The following is a 16,267-nucleotide window of genomic DNA, read 5'->3' on the forward strand; positions in this document are numbered from 1 at the left end:
GAGAGAGACAGAGAGAGAGAGAGTGTGTAGTCTTGCTTCCGACCTCCAAATAAGATTTTCCTTCCCAGCTGATTTTCCATCTACATTAAGCGCCTCTTGAGGCGACTCCCCATCTTTCTCTCTCTCTCTTTCTCTCTCTGTCTCGAGAGTTGACCCGACTTTCTGCTGCTAATACAATATACAATATGTCATCTTATCATGTGCCAAGGTATTGCCACCCACTTGCCAACACGATCCGCAGTGCATCCCCCCCCCTCATTCCCAGCCTACCAACCCTTCCGCCCCTCCGCCGCCCGGTGGTGTTTGAATCGAAGTTGCTCATGCGTGAGTCTTTCGCGTTCACGCTGCGATGGTGCGTTCGCTTGTCCGATCTCATGAAGACATGAAACGCTCAACCAGATTATCCACCGCTGTGTGCGTGTCTGGGCTGTTTGTGTGCGCGCGTACTTATGCTACGTTACTCCTGTGTCTCAAATCACAATGCGAACTGGTTATAAGGACATGGGCATGCCTCATCAATTATTTAACCCGCCATACACCATTTTCCCACAGATTGCCATACCCACACGCCACAAACACACACAGACACACACACGCGCACAAGCACTCACAGGGACCGAAGCAGAGTCCAGCTCCTCTTCCTCTCTCTGTCCAAATAGTGTAACACTCATTTCAATTTAATTCAATTAGATTCAATTAAATATAGGGAGTGATTTACTGCTGTAACAGGAGCACTTTTGGAGATGGGGACTAAATAAATGTGAATGTTGCCTCTATAATCAGGAGCATGAACCTCAATCAGTATTGTGCTACTTTTCATCATTCAACATCCTATTGTTGCCCATTTCCCTAAATGTGACTCTCTTTCGCTCTCCCCTCTCTCTCTCTCTCTCTCTCTCTCTCTCTCTCTCTCTCTCTGTCTCTGTCTCTCTCTCTCTCTTACACTCACAACTCTTCACTGAGAATTCAACCATAGGCAAGGTTTTGACACACCGGAGCCAAATTAATAAACCCATGGAGCGTGGGAACAATTAAAATGGATCTTTTTTTCTCGGCATCTGATCTGATCATTCTAAGTGGAGGCAGTCTTTAGACATTTTTTTTAACCCATACATTGGTCTGAAGCGAACCTCCATGGGATATTTTGGATGACAGAGGCGCCCCTCCATCGCGTATTCCACCGAGAGGAGGACTCGGCGCATGATGAAGTGAAGCCTGCGCTCTCGCAGAAAATTTAGTATTTCAGCCTGCAGGTGATTAACTGTTGCAGTTGGGTTTGAAACAAGGCACGCCTTTTGGATACAACGTCGGGGAATAACAAGTTGAGCTGTGAAATTGGTTTCGGAATGGTCTGAGAAAATGTGAAATGTTCCTCTTCGTGCCAATTTTTTTTGCGGGGAGTGGGAAATGAAGAAGATAGGTTCGGTGATAAAACATGCTAGGTCGGACAAATATTTTTCTCCTGCTTCGTAGGATTTTTTGCAGTGTGCTCAGTCAACGTGACCGTGGTTAAAAAAAAAAGTGTTCCCAAATTCCTCAGCGGATCCAGCTTAAAGTGGAACTCAAAATATCGATTATGTTTGACATTCACTGGCTTGAAATGGTCGTTTAGGAGCCCCTAAATAAAACTTGGTGGGTAAAAAACACAAAAAACACTCTGAGAATTGCCGTTTGATTTCCTTCTTGGCTTTCTGGAGATGTGAGTCCAGTGGAGACCAGTGCGCACCACGCAGAGTCGCCAAGGCTGCAACGCACAACCCAATTTTCCATCGGGGAACCGGGCTTTGCACCGCAGCATCGTAAGGACGGTCTCGCCTTTCCTCGCCGAAATGCCTCCATATGCACCGATTCCATAAATGGCCAGTGGATACTGACTCTCCATGGTGTTCACCGGCCAGGTGTCTCAGAGAAGGCGAAACCTCGGCGGTTTGGTTCAGTAAATCCTGGACACACCTTTTTTAATGTCAGTCAAGGTAAGTTTGGCCTATTTTCACTTCAAGTCTATCGCATGTTGCTGTATTTACCGGGGTGCTCATGGGCCCTGATGTTACATAGTTTTTTTTATTTTTTATTTTTAGAAAAAGCTGAAAAAAAGCGCACAGATGAGGCAAAGGTGTTGCTTGTTTATTAGACCAGTAGCCCAACTGATCCGACAAGTGATCTGATGAAATGGAAAACAAGTTGCTATAAAAATAACCACAAAATGTTGGATGCTTAAATGCGCAGTTATTTATTTTTAGAACTAAAACAATAATTTGAGCAAACATTTTCACTCTGTGACTGGAGTCAGACTATAGCGTTTTTGCTGCGTTTTGGGTTTTTCAGGCACAGTTTGCAAACATCAATATTGAATGGACTCGATGTAATCAGTATCATGATTCATTCAATTGATTTTTTTTTTCTCTAATTATTATATTTCGTATTCTGGTTGAGTTTGCAAACAACCAGTAAGGACAGCAACATTTTGCTTTCAAATTTCCGACGCTGTCCATGGTGCTGAACTGGCACATGCACAGATGCACACAAAGTTGTTGAAGGCCTCCTGTGTTATGTCTTTGGACAAATTAAGAAGAACTACCTGATGCAGCCTAGAATCGGCGCTCACAAACTGTAACGTGAGAGAGCCCACTGCTGTACATTTTGACATTTTATTTATTCTATTTGCTTAAACTTTAAAAGAAAATGAGCTCAGTTAAGAGAGTGGTGCAAACATCTGATCAGACAGACCATGATCTCACTGGAGTAACCGCCCCCTCTTTCCTCTCCTCGTCTTCTTGTTGATGGAGAAAATTTGCTGCCATATAAACCTCATTAGTGTGTCTTGCACCAAATGTAGACTGAAATAACTAGATGCTGTAGATCCAAGTACTGGATAATGCTCTAACAGATTTCTTTCATCCAAGCGCAATCACTTAAGGGTAAAGTGACATTTGTTATTGCATATTTATTGTCTGGGCAAATTGAGTCGGACTCTTGCACTCTCTAATTTTTCTAGAAATGTAAGCTCACTCTCCTGCTGCACCCATTGTAAGTGACTCCGCATAAAACTGCCATTTTAAAGTCCACAGCGCAATATAATTGGATTGCACTAACAGACACACACTGCCCCTATATTGCTCCCTGTTGAAGAGGAATTAGATCTCCAATCTGCCATCCCAAAATGAATTTTTTTGTCCATGCTGGTAATGGTAGAATTCCTGCTAACGCTGAGCTCACTCTTATGGCTTTACAATAATGAAATGCCCTGGAGCTACACAATGAGAGCCAGCAAAAAGGCAGTTGTTTTAAGTGAACTCTGACCCCTTTCAGTGACCCTTTAATCAAAGGGTCGCTTAAATAACCCTGAGCATTCAGAACTGCCCCCCCCCCCCACACACACACACACTTCCCTTGTATTGATGTTGTGTTTTGAATGATTTGCAGTTCAGTCATTCCCTTGACACTTACATACATGTATGCTTTCTTTCCTACACGCCCAGACACACACATTCACACATAAGAGCACACACACACACACACACACACACACACACACACACACACACAAATGGACGCCAGGTTTTGAACCATGTGAGATCTGGTATTGTGGTTCACCATAGGGGGGCAGAGAGGGCATTTATAGTTCTTTTGTAGCAGAAGCCTACAATGACCTGAAAGTAACAGGGTGGCACAAATAGAGGAAAAAGTATGTGTGTGTGTGTGTGTGTGTAGAAAATGAGATGAAACAACAAGCAGAAGAGAGATTGGAAGAAAAATACAGTTAGAGAAGACATTAAGACAATCGGGGAAAAAGACGAGAAAGAGTAAAAAGAGTAAACAGAGAAAAGAGGACACGGAGTGGAATAGGGGGAAAATGAGAAGTGAAAAAAAATGAGGAGGAGAAGGTACAGGAGATATAAAGATCATGGGAGATGTTAGCGGAGGCAGAGAGAAAGGGAAGAAGAGATGGGAGGGATGAAAATGACAAAGGGCTGGAGGGAGCACTGAGACAGGGACAGCAAGCGGGATGGGAGTGGGTCTGCAGTGAATGCTGGTATTATTCAGTTAGGTGAAACGATCGGTTTATGCTGGACAACTGTGCAGTGAGGGCAGCCACATACTGCGCCCTGAGAGCCTCCTGTGAAGGCCAGAGGAAGTGAGAGAGACAGACAGACAGAGGGAGGGAAGGAGAGAGAGAGCGGAGAAGAGGTTTGGTAGCTGTGACTGTCAATATTCTATGATGAAGAACAAAGAAAGATGAAATGTGATGGGTGGAGGGACAAACACCAGAGAAAGTATAAGACACAGACAAGAGGGAAATAAGAGAGGCATAAATTGCAAGAGAAAATGGTTGGAAGTCAAAAATGTCAGAGAAAACTGATCTGCGTACATCATTATGCAGCTGAATCACAGAAATGTTGTGTAAGAGTTTTTGAGTTTGTTTTTCATTTCATTGATACTCTCAGAATTTATCTGCACCTGTCCTGAAAAAATAAAGCACAAGTAATAGTTTGAAACGATATCCAGAGGCTTTCATTGGTCTGCTTGAAATATGAGTATTATAAATCAGATGGTCTTGACTTCAGACCTACCCCTCTCTTTCTGTGTGTGTCTCTTTCTCTTCCTGGAAATGTGAGTCACTGTGAATGCCATGGGCAGGCAAGGCTGTTGACTCATGTACACTTACCCACAGGCTCTGCTATTGTTTCGTACTGAACGTGATTGTGACCAAAGGTGTGTGTGTGTTTGTGTATCTGTGCACGACAGATGGCATGCAAAGAACCGTAAATATGGGAGGTCAAAGAAATAGATACACGGGTTGACAAAATAATATAAACACCTCTCAAAGACGGACTTTTCTTTCATTATGAGCACTAAATCATTGTTACAAATGCAGCTGCTCGGGTGAGTCATATGGCAATTTTACAGCTTTAAAAGGAGTATAACTATAGACGTTAGTTTTAACAGACTGTCCAAAGGCCAAACAAATAAAATACATAACTTCAGCCATTAAAAAAACTACAAAACTAATTAACAATGGAAGGGGCACAGGCTAGACAATTACGACACGTGCCAAAAAATGGTTGCAAAGAGGAACAGCAGTCATAGTTTCAGACAATTAATAGCTGATCAACAAATTACATACAGAGCTATTAACATTATATAAATGCTTAAAGGATAGGTTCCCAATTGTTCAAGTCTGTCTTAAAACAATGTGTAAAAGAAAACAGTTCATACTGGCAACATTATGTAAGATTTGATATTTGTTACACAAAGCTTTCGCCAATGACTAAAAACTCGTCTGAGATTAACTCTTGTCCAGCGGCTTCTTGCTCAATCACTCTCTATTTTTATCTTCTTAGCTTCCTCTGTCATTGTCCTCTTAGGTCTCTTCGCTTCTGTCCTGTCTGCAGAGGCTGCTGAGCCCGGTTACATAGTCCAGAGCTCTTTTGCCAGCAGTGCAAATACACTAACACTCCTCCAGTGCTTTGTGCTCCTAATCTGTGCAGCATGGACTGAGCTAACTAGTTCAGTAAATTACTTTAGCAACTAGTAAAGCTTTCTGTCCATCAGGAAACACTGAATATCACATAGAGGTGAGGCAGGGTGGGAATGACAGAGGCACCATACAAGTCAGTGAAGCAACAAAATGATTTTAAAGCTCTTACGACTGGTGACAGCAAAGAATGGGACTCAAATGCAAGACTCTGATACTCATTCTAGGTTTAAAAGTCTTTACTTGCCAAAAGGAGGTTTGGTTCACAGGTGAGCAATTAGGATAAATCAAACAATTCAACAAGGGTAAGGTAATAAGGCAGAGTCAGGTAACAGGCTGGAATCAAAAGGTGCAGGCACATAAGGATGAAATATTTTTCTTGATGTGCAAAGACTTCAATGTACGCCCTGTCCTTTTACCACTCATCTTTGCTAATTTGTCTAACACAAAGTTGAACATATAAGAACAGCAGCTGCCCTTTTCCTCATCGGCTTTTATAGAGATGGTTGGCTTCATCAGGACTTCAAGGCTCTCCCTGACTGAGCTTGGTTGCTTTGGTGGACTTGCATTGACAGTGTTTGATTGTCAGCTTGCTAGCCTTTGTCCAATAACCTGAAACAAACAATAAATATTTACCATACACTCTCTGTGATGATTGACGTATGTGACTATTTATACTTTGGCCTTACATGAAGGGACAATTTGCAAGCAAAACAGTGGAGAGATAACAAAATGAAATAGTGTCTGTGTGTTAAATATATATATATATATATATATAGCCAGGTTTTTTTTGTAATCTGACACCTGGAGCCAGAAGAGAACAGAATGTGTACGTGTGGGCATCTGTGTTTCGTATCATTTTTTTATGTATAGACAGACTTCGATTTGTGTGAGTGTATACACGTGGTGTGTTCTTACAGTTTCATATTTAATCCAGGTGCTTTCACTCAGTGTGCTCAGGTGCAACAATGGTTACAAACCCACATACACACATGTCTGCAGCTAATCTCTGTTGACAAGCAGCAGTCACCCCATCGCACAACATCCCAATTATAGATGATTGTATGCTGCACAGCATGTGAGGGTGTGGATTTATGGTAACTGGGTGTGTATGTATTTAAAATGATGTGTTTGTCATGTCAGGGATTATTGTGCAGTCCCCTGAATTCTCGTGACAGGTGATTGTTGCTGGTTAATCTGCAGTTCATTCTGTAAATAAAATGTGCTGTTGGAACAGGAAATGAGGGTTAAAGTTGTTCAGATGAATTCAGAATTGAGATTTCCCCTTGATATCTTATATTATTGTGCAAGTGGTTAAGTGAACATTTAAATCTATTCAAAATGATGTCATTGTCCTGAATTACTTTATTGTATTATTCTAAAAATGTTAACGCAAAGCATTGAAGCATTGGTGGTCACGTTTATTTTTGTAAGAGGGATTTGAATTAGTCATTTTCAGTCACATTCCTGCTTCTCTCAACTGAGTCTTCTTTTTTTATACACAATAATGGGAGGAGGCCACGGGGCAGACCGAGGGCCAGGTGGAGAGATTATATCTCAACACTGGCCTGGGAACACCTCGGGATCCCCCAGTCAGAGTTGGGCCAGGGAAAGGGAAGTTTGGGGTCCTCTGCTGGACTTGCTACCCCCCCGACCCGATCCCGGATAAGCGGATGAAGATGAGATGAGAATAATCTAAATATACTTTATATATAAAATCAAATTACAATTACAAACTTTTAATAAACTAAATGTATAGTAATAACTTGAGCAGTATGCCATAACTCCTACCAGCAGCAGTTAGCTTAGCTTAGCACAAACACGGGGGAAGAATAGCCAGAGTAGCCATACTGCTACTTGTTTTCCCATTTTTAGTCTTTGTGATAAGCTAGGCTAACCGGGTTGCTGGAAGTAGCTTCATATTTATCATTACAAGCACGAGACCTTCTTCGGCAAGAAAGCTAATTTCTAGTTGTTGTTTTTAATTTCAGCAAAGTTGTGGTTTTTAGATTTACACTATACACCGATTAGCCATAACATTATGACCACCTAGGCACCCTGGTGGTCAGAATGTTATGCAGGCCCATACGCAACAAATTGCGATTCACTGTGGGTTCAGACACCTTTCTATCAGAAGCAGCATTAACTTTTTCAGCAGTCTGAGCTACAGTAGCTCGTCTGTTGGCCAGCCTTCACTCTCCCCGTATATCAATGAGCCTTGGCCACCCATGACACTGTCTCCGGCTCACTCCTTTTCCTTCCTTGGACCACTTCAGATAGGTACTGACCACTGCGGACCGGGAACACCCCACGAGAGCTGCAGTTTTGGAGATGCTCTGACCCAGTCGTCTAGCCATCACAATTTGGCCCTTGTCAAAGTCGCTCAAATCCTCACGCTGCCCATTTTTCCTGCTTCTAAAACATCAACTTGGGGACAAAATGTTCACTTGCTGCCAAATATATCCCACCCACTGACAATGATGAGATAATCAGTGTTATTCACTTCACCTGTCAGTACTCATAATGTTATGGCTGATTGGTGTATGTTGTGACTGTATGTTACTTTTATCAGCACTTATGCAGTGAAATAATTATTTAGAAAACCAGTCCTGAAATGCTCACAATTCCCTGCTAAGAAATGGTTTCCATATCATGTTAAGTTAATTTTTTTTTTCAGCTATGCTGTACAGCATGTCACACAATTCAAGAGCTTAGAGTTAAGATATTTTGAGTGAGTGCCTTTTCAAAAACATGAGTGTGTGTAGAAGTATCCTATTCCCTTATTGGTGGTTGGTTGAATTTGGACCACAACACCCCCAGAAGGAACCTCAGTATGTTCCATTGTCCCAGAAACATCCAACCTCACACCTGCTCTCCACATCACATTAATGATCAGCTACACTACCCTGACACAAATTTTCACACTTACCCTATTCCACCATTTTCATTTGCTTTAAAACTCCCTTTTATATTATGTAATATTTGTGCCTTAAATCTCCAACATGTAGATCTGATGTCACTGACATTTAACAACTAGTAAGTCGTGTACTAAGATCACTGCGTTGAGAGTGAAAAAAACACACCCTTGATATTTTTGTATTGAATCCATATGTCTCTTTTATCACTAAAATGTCTTTCTTTCTCTCTCTCTCTCTCTCTCTCTCTCTCTCTCTCTCTCTCTCTCTCACACACACACACACACACACACACACACACACACACACACACACACACACACACACACACACGCACATATGTATTCTTTCTTGCTCTCTCTGACACACACAGTCATACATGTGGTCCCTTGGCGAGCCTCTTCCGCAGCTGTTTTGTCACCTGTCAGGGCTGACACCAGTAAGTAAGGCCATCTCAGGCCTGCTCTACCATCACTAAGTCATTTTGACGGACACCACATCCAGCCGTTCAACCCGACTCTGCTCACTGCTCAGTGATGTGAACAAACGGCGCCCCCCGCCATGAAGATTTGTGACCTTTTGGAGTCAGAGTGGCACTTCCTTAGCGTTATTGTCTTATGATGTTCTGCATGGTTGATTGCATGATTAATGGATTATTTAGCACGAGGGAGGGATACATAGAGTAATACTGTAGTAGAATAATTTAGCTCCTAAAATCCTCTGGGAAATTGTTATTATCAAGCAAATGATAACTTAGAAGTGACTCACCTGTTCTGTGAAAAAGAAATTGGTCATTGGTAATGATTGACAGCAAAATTGGTTCCAAATTACTGTAATTTGTACAGGGCAGTAAGTGATTTAGCTTCTTGGTCAACAAGACAGTAACTCTTAAAACCTGGGCCCCTTACATTTCATATTTCATGAGATAGATAACATTCTAGACTCTCCACTACAGGGTTAAGCAATATGTCAAAATTTTCCAACCAGCCACCGTCAGCCCAGCAACTGGCAATTACCGGTAGATTCATGCAGGTGTGCGCGCAGTGCGTGAGGGAGTCTCCACTCCCCACACTAGTGATGAGAAGACCAGTTCTTTAAAGTAACGTCTTTCGCCACTAGTGAACTCAAACACAAATTACATCCCTAGGCCTAACCTTAACCCCAAATTCAAAATAAACCCCCAGAGTCTGTCGCTGAGCAGTGGCTCTCACTCATTCTTTTGAGGAAAACCACTAAATTAGCAAAATAAAATGACAAAATGGGACGGACTCGCTGATAGCCGATATTTTCATCCGATTTTCCAACTTTACTCTCCACACACAAGACATGCAATTATCAACAGCTTCTGATTTACATTGTTAAATTGTAAATCCAAGTTTTGCTGTCATACCTAACAACAAAGAAGGGTGGGGTGAGGGTTAATCATGAAGCAGTGCTGCTTTTGCTCACTTCGGTGCCTTAAGCCAATTAAATCAGTGAAATCAACCTAAAAGAGGGGAAAAAAACTGCCACCAGGACTCACGCCAAACAGTTTTCTAGAGTCTGTTAAAACTGCAACAGTTCCGAGTAAGCAGTTTCGAGACACAGGGACACATTTGACTGCAGTCAGGGAGACATTTGACTCGATGATACTTGTTATCTCTGGAAAACAGCTCTCTGCTGTTCTATCTGTTTCTATCTCTTATTCTCTTACCCTACATGCAAGCTAAAGGATCTAATATAGCAACAGATCCAAGAGGCAGAAACCTACCAAAGCTAAAGATGGTATTTTGGTTTCAGAGGTTGTTAAAAGTATTAAAGGCAGTCTTAAAAGCAGCTGTGGTACTTGTCAGCAGTTTTATAGCTGAGTAAAGATATTTCACAAGGTTTGTATGTAAAGCAGAAAATAGTTTATTCTGCAAAATAGAGAAAAAAGCCCCTTTCCTATCCTAACCATACCATATTAATTATCAATGTAGAAAAAAAAATGTTGATGTAGACCTAAACCAAACACAGACAAATCTGTAGCTGCTATCTACACCCCACCAATTCGATTTGTTTTCCACTCACAGCACAAATAGTTGAAATGAACATGCATGATAACTGGTCAGATATTGATGAGTGCTGCATTTTGCAGAGAAATGAGCATAAGGCAATACAATTATATCTGATTTCACACACACACACACACACACACACACACACACACACACACACACACACACACAGGCTTCCTCTGTTCTCTCCATCTCTCTAGCATTCTCTGTTAGTTGCTTCTAAATTAAAGGGTGTGTGTGTTTGTGTGTGTGTGTGTGTGTGTGCGCGCAAATGAGAAAGACATCTAAGAGGAGGGGAGAACAAAGCAAACTTGCTTTTGGCTAGTAGCCCATTTTACTCTTTCCCTCCACAGTGCTCCCCTCCTCATCATCTCCTCACTCTCACTCTCTCTTTTCAGTAGCATTCCAACCCACCTAGGGCTGGGTGTCGTTTACAGTTTTTGATACCGATACCTTGACTATGATACCGGTATCATTTAACAAAACAAAATTACATTGCACTTTCCGGTGCAATTACTCAAGCTGTTTGAAGACTTATATTCAGGAAATGGTTCCTAAATCCAGTTTATCCATTCCCGCGGTGGCAAGAAGATGAGACAGGGATTCCATCTATGGTGGATGATGTGGTTCGAACTCACCAGTGAACGCATGCAGGTTAGCTGCACTGGCTAGCTAACAAGCAGCATAATGTTTCATCTGTGAACATAGGGTTAGTGTTTTTCTTGCATGCCTCTACAGTGTGTAATGTTGGCAAGCCTGTTGCATGCGTATTGGTGCACTGACCCTGATGAAATTTACACCTTAGGTATCGAAGTTTGGTACCAAATGACAAGTCACGTTTCGATATTCGATAGTTGGTGCCATAAAAATATACAAACAAAGTTTGTTACCAAACACTAAACCCAACTCTTATTTCTCTCATCGCCTGTCTATCCCATCATATTGTATTGAGACTCACATATTAGAGGAGGTGAAAGCCAAATATTGCTTTTTTGCCTTTATATAATCACTTTTAACGCTTTATGGGTCATCATTCTTTGCCATCATGATTAAAAACAGGAGCATGATCATATCGGACATTTTCATCAACAGCATCCTCATCATTGCCACTGATGATGCCACCATCAAATTCACCAGCAGCATCAGCACCGTTACTGCCATCATCATCGTTGTAATTATCATTACCATCATTATGAAATAAATCTAATCATAACCATCTCATCTTCTGTGTTCATCCCCGTTCCTGCTCTTTGGATAAGACCCAGAAGCAAAAGGTTGCTTTATTAAATTATTTTTCTTAGTTTTTTCTCTGTTTGTTTGTCAACATCAAACCAGTGTGAGGGAGATAAAAATGCTTTTATTGACATTAGAGCCAGAAAACAGTATAATGAACCATCGTTCACGTTTTATATCTTGTTGATATCTTCCCACCGTCTCTCCATGAAAACCTGCACATTGCGCTTTCTTCTGCATCATACTGGCAGAGGGGAGACACACACACACACACACACACACACACACACACACACACACACACACACACACACACACACAAAACTGAGAACTGCAGGGCTGTAAATGTCAGCCCTCAGTCTGTCTATTTGTTGATCAATTTGATTGATTGTGGACTTTGTGTGAGTATGTGTGTGTGTGTGTGTGTGTGTATGTGTGTGTGCACTAGTGCACCTATCTAACAGTGTTAGAGTACGCAAACAACCGCACAACAGTAGTCACTGATTTTAGTGTAGTGTTTCTTCACTCTTTTGTGTGTATTAAGACAGATTCTAGTAAGTCTGAGCCACCAATCACAGTGCAAGTATTTGGTGATTAACAGCTTGTCAAATCACACACGGGAAACATTGTCATCCCTCTCGTGACATTTGAATCGTGCTGCTTCTTCCTAAGTGTCACTGACATGTTACAATACATTAGTCGAAGATCATAAGGACGTGAAGTAGGAGTCATGAAATATGAGTAATTGCTGTGGTCATACTACATGACATATAACATCAGCTGGAGGACACTGATGGAGTTTACAAAAGAGAAGACTGGAAGGCTGGGTATACATGTGTGTGCTGATGTTTCGAGGCCATAGAAAAAAATGTATGTGATGTTGCATTAGATAACTGGCAGTAAAGACTCAGCATATACTGAATCACTGTTAAAAGTCAAGTGATAAAATGTTCTCAGAGATCTATGTCTTGTGTGTGTGTGTGTGTGTGTGTGTGTGTGTGTGTGTGTGTGTGTGATTTGGTCTTGTGTTTTTAGCTCAAGAATTTGATCCCATCCAGAAAGAGTAGATATTTAATTATGCCTGACATTAACCACAGTATGTTTTGTTAACTTTAATAAGTAAACTAAGATAAGATTCCCCACTGGTAAAACTGGACTGCCGTGAAATGCGGTTCAGGCACTCAGATCCCTAGAGGTGGAATCCTACTGACTTTTGTGATCTCCTGATTTTTCCTCTAGCGCCACCATAAGGTCGATTTAAAAAAAAAAACATTACACCTGCTAAAAATCAGGTTGTTAGCAGACGGCCAGCATTGCGAGCATGTTAGCATGCTGGCGCTGTCATTCTGACCTTAAGTTCAGCCTCACAGAGCTGTTAGCTGTAGACTTTCAGTCTTGTTAAAATATCAAATAAATTCTTTGTCATCTATGTAAAATTGATCTTTTCATAATGTAGTCCACACACAGTTGCATTTATTTATTTTATTATTGCACGTTAGTGTGAAGTATTGCACATTAAATGTCTTTAGCGTGCTGGGCCAGTCTCTGCTGGAAACGTAAATCTGTGTGTTTTATTGGGTGTATGACTTTAATATCTGTCAATTATTTATTGAGCCTTCGAAACGGTCTGAAAATAACTTATCTTTCTCCAGCATCAGGTAAATGCACAATATGACATCACACAGCTAAATTGTATGTCTGTCTGCAGCTGTCTGTCTCCTCTCTCCATCTATTACTCTCTTTCTCCCTCTCCACCTGTCTGATCTCTCTCTCTAATGCCAGCCGTGTATTCTAAGGACCAGCGCGTGGGCTGACAGACATATGGAGCTATTGTGTTTGTTGATGGTGATGACGCCGCGGTTCCTTTGAGCACCTCCCAGTCACCCTGATTCATTACCCCTGGCCAACTCATAAAGCTACCAAACACAAACACACAAACTTTAATAGTGGATTCTCAAACATACACACAGGCATAAAATTAAATATGGCAAACAGACTGCACTTATATAGCACCTTTCTAGTCTTCCAATTTTGGGGTTCAGTATGTTGCACAAGGACCCTTGGACATGTAGCATCCTGAGCCACAGGCGCCCCCAAATATTCATATATATATATATATATATAAAATTTTAACCAAATTCACAGAAAAGCTGCAAAAAAAAGTAATTTAATTCATATTTCCATTTTTTGTCTTATCAGTAAGTTTGAAGCTTTAGTGGATGTTTAAGTCGCATGCACAACTACACAGGAAACAACACACAATCATTGATACAGAAATATTTTAATTAAGTCATACACACTCACCCTGGCATAAATACATAAACATACATCATCTCCTTCAGACACACACAGACACACACCCACACTCCATGCAAGATGTGCTGACACATTGAAGGCACTCTGTCCTCTTTCCCCCCAAGGATTCTGGTAATTAGATTCCTACAGGCCAAGTCTCTCAATTTCACTGCATTTAATTGGAAACACGCACACACACAGAAAGCTCCACAGGTCCACGCTTGTTGATCACAAGCCGGGACTGTGCCGCTCTAATAATTAATTTCTACGCTGGCCCCCCTCACACGCCTCATTTACCAATCAATCCCTTCTTTGTTTTATGAATTCTATTAAGTCTGTTCTGTCAGGACGAGACGCAGGGAAAGGAGAGAGTAGGGATGCATCCTTGTTGCATGGCATGACAGTTGAGCTGCATATTAAGTGCTCATGGATGGGTGGGCCGCATGGAGGTGAGTGTGTCGAAACGCCTGTATGTGGGTGAGCACCCTGAGGTATCAGGGCAGACACGTAGGGAGAAAAGACGAGTACATCAAAATCCACATGCTGTTCTTTGAAAAGCATGACACTGATTGACACTGACATAGCAGCCCTGGGCTCTCTTCAGGGTTAAAAGTGCTGGTGCACCTGAATCCAGAGAGACATTTTGGTGAAATTACAGTAGTTGATCATCCACGTGTGTTCAATTCATGCAGTGTGATAGTGGTTGGAGTCAGCAATCATGTAACAAAATGTATGCGTAAAGCATTGACTTTCGGAGGACTTCCCCTAGGCTTATTGTCTTAGCAAAGACTAGCTTAGCAAAGACTGGAAACCACCTGCCTGGCTCTCTCGAAAAGTAACAAAATCCGTCTACCAGCACCTCTAATCTCACTAATTAACTAAAATTAACATCTCATTTGTTTAACCCATAAACAAACGAGATGTAGCATTTGTACAAATGACAATTAGTCATTTTACAGGGGGTCTTGTTTCATCATGTCTGGAGACTCCGGGAAGTTTACTTTGTACTCTTTTTTTTGTACAGTTTAACAAAATACAATGGGTTGATTAGTGAGCTTTAGAGGTGCCGGTATAGGCAGATTTTGTTAGAGCCAGGTTAGCTGTTTCCTATTGTTTAAAGGTGTTGTTCCAAGCTAAGCTAGCCATCTGCTGGCTCTAGATTCATATTTACTGTGCAAACAGTGCTATCAACCCTCTCATATAACTCCCAGCAAGAAAGTGAATACGAGTATTTTGCAAAATGTCGGACTATTCGATTTCATATTGACCTCTTCTCTTTCACCATATTAGAGTATAGAGTTACAGTAATGTGTAAGTAAATAATAGCATTTAAAAGGGTTGGCTTGCTTTGGAATTACTCTCTACAGATTAACTAGTCATACTAAGTGCAAGTGAAACAATACACGTGTGTTTTTTGTAACTTGGGTAGAGTGACCCTTTAAGGTCATCGGGGACAATTATTATTACATAACACATGTGATATCTTGAGGAAACGAGAGAAAGAGAGAGAAAGCAAACTACTGCTGACACCTTGCTTGACGGCAGCATCTGTAGAGTGTATATTCCACTGGGACTATGACCAGAGACCATCTGTCACTAGCTTACACACACACACACACACACACACACACACACACACACACACACACACAGAGAGAGAGAAAGAGAAGAAAGGGCAGGAACACTTAGAATAATACAGATAATATATACTAGATAGATAGATAAATAGAGAGATAGACTGGTCTACTGAGAAAGTAGATAAGTTGCTCACTGCTCAAGTGCCACAGGTTCCAATGCAGTGCCCCAATAATGGAGACGACCTCATGTAATATTTTTAAATTATTCTTATTATTTAGAACTGGAGCAAGCAATTAAGGAAGACGGTTTAATGTGTTGTGGATGCAGACACAAGCAGTGAACTAGACCATGTAAGCTCCTCTCTATTTTTGACGACACTTCTCATCCCTGGAGAGGCAGCTAGCATCCTGGGGCACTCTCACTGCTGCCTACACACACACACACACACACACACACACACACACTCACAAGTAGTTGTGCACCCAGTGTTGGGAGGCTATATATGGTTGTTTGAGGACATAAAAATACACTAGGGGTATGTCTATACATGAATTTGCTTTGGGAACATGTGCAGATATTGTGAGTGTAATGTATTTGTCACTTTCTATTCCCTATAGTCAGCTGAAATTACGCTATACACCCAATGCCTACTTTTGTGTTTGGAAATGAGCCACTTGAACTTTGTGGATTGTGGGTGATGGGCGCCAGCATTTTTTTTCTTCTTTCTTTTTTTT

General features: G+C 41.4%; 1 protein-coding gene across 6 annotated transcripts in view; it reads left to right on the forward strand.

The window, feature by feature from the left end:
* Window positions 1–932: 932 nt before the first annotated feature.
* Window positions 933–16,267, forward strand: part of LOC127356448 (voltage-dependent T-type calcium channel subunit alpha-1I-like) — a 152,214-nt gene continuing 136,879 nt past the window's right edge. For 4 of the 6 annotated variants that reach the window (XM_051388184.1, XM_051388185.1, XM_051388187.1 and 1 more), the window contains exon 1: window positions 938–1,973. The gene's annotated coding sequence lies outside the window, so the exon portion shown is untranslated. Of the gene's footprint in view, window positions 1,974–16,267 lie in introns of all 6 variants that reach the window. The other 2 variants (XM_051388190.1, XM_051388186.1) reach the window with 2 other exon arrangements.

The sequence above is a fragment of the Dicentrarchus labrax genome, unplaced genomic scaffold, assembly GCF_905237075.1.
Source record: "Dicentrarchus labrax unplaced genomic scaffold, dlabrax2021, whole genome shotgun sequence".
NCBI classification, from domain to species: Eukaryota; Metazoa; Chordata; class Actinopteri; family Moronidae; genus Dicentrarchus; species Dicentrarchus labrax.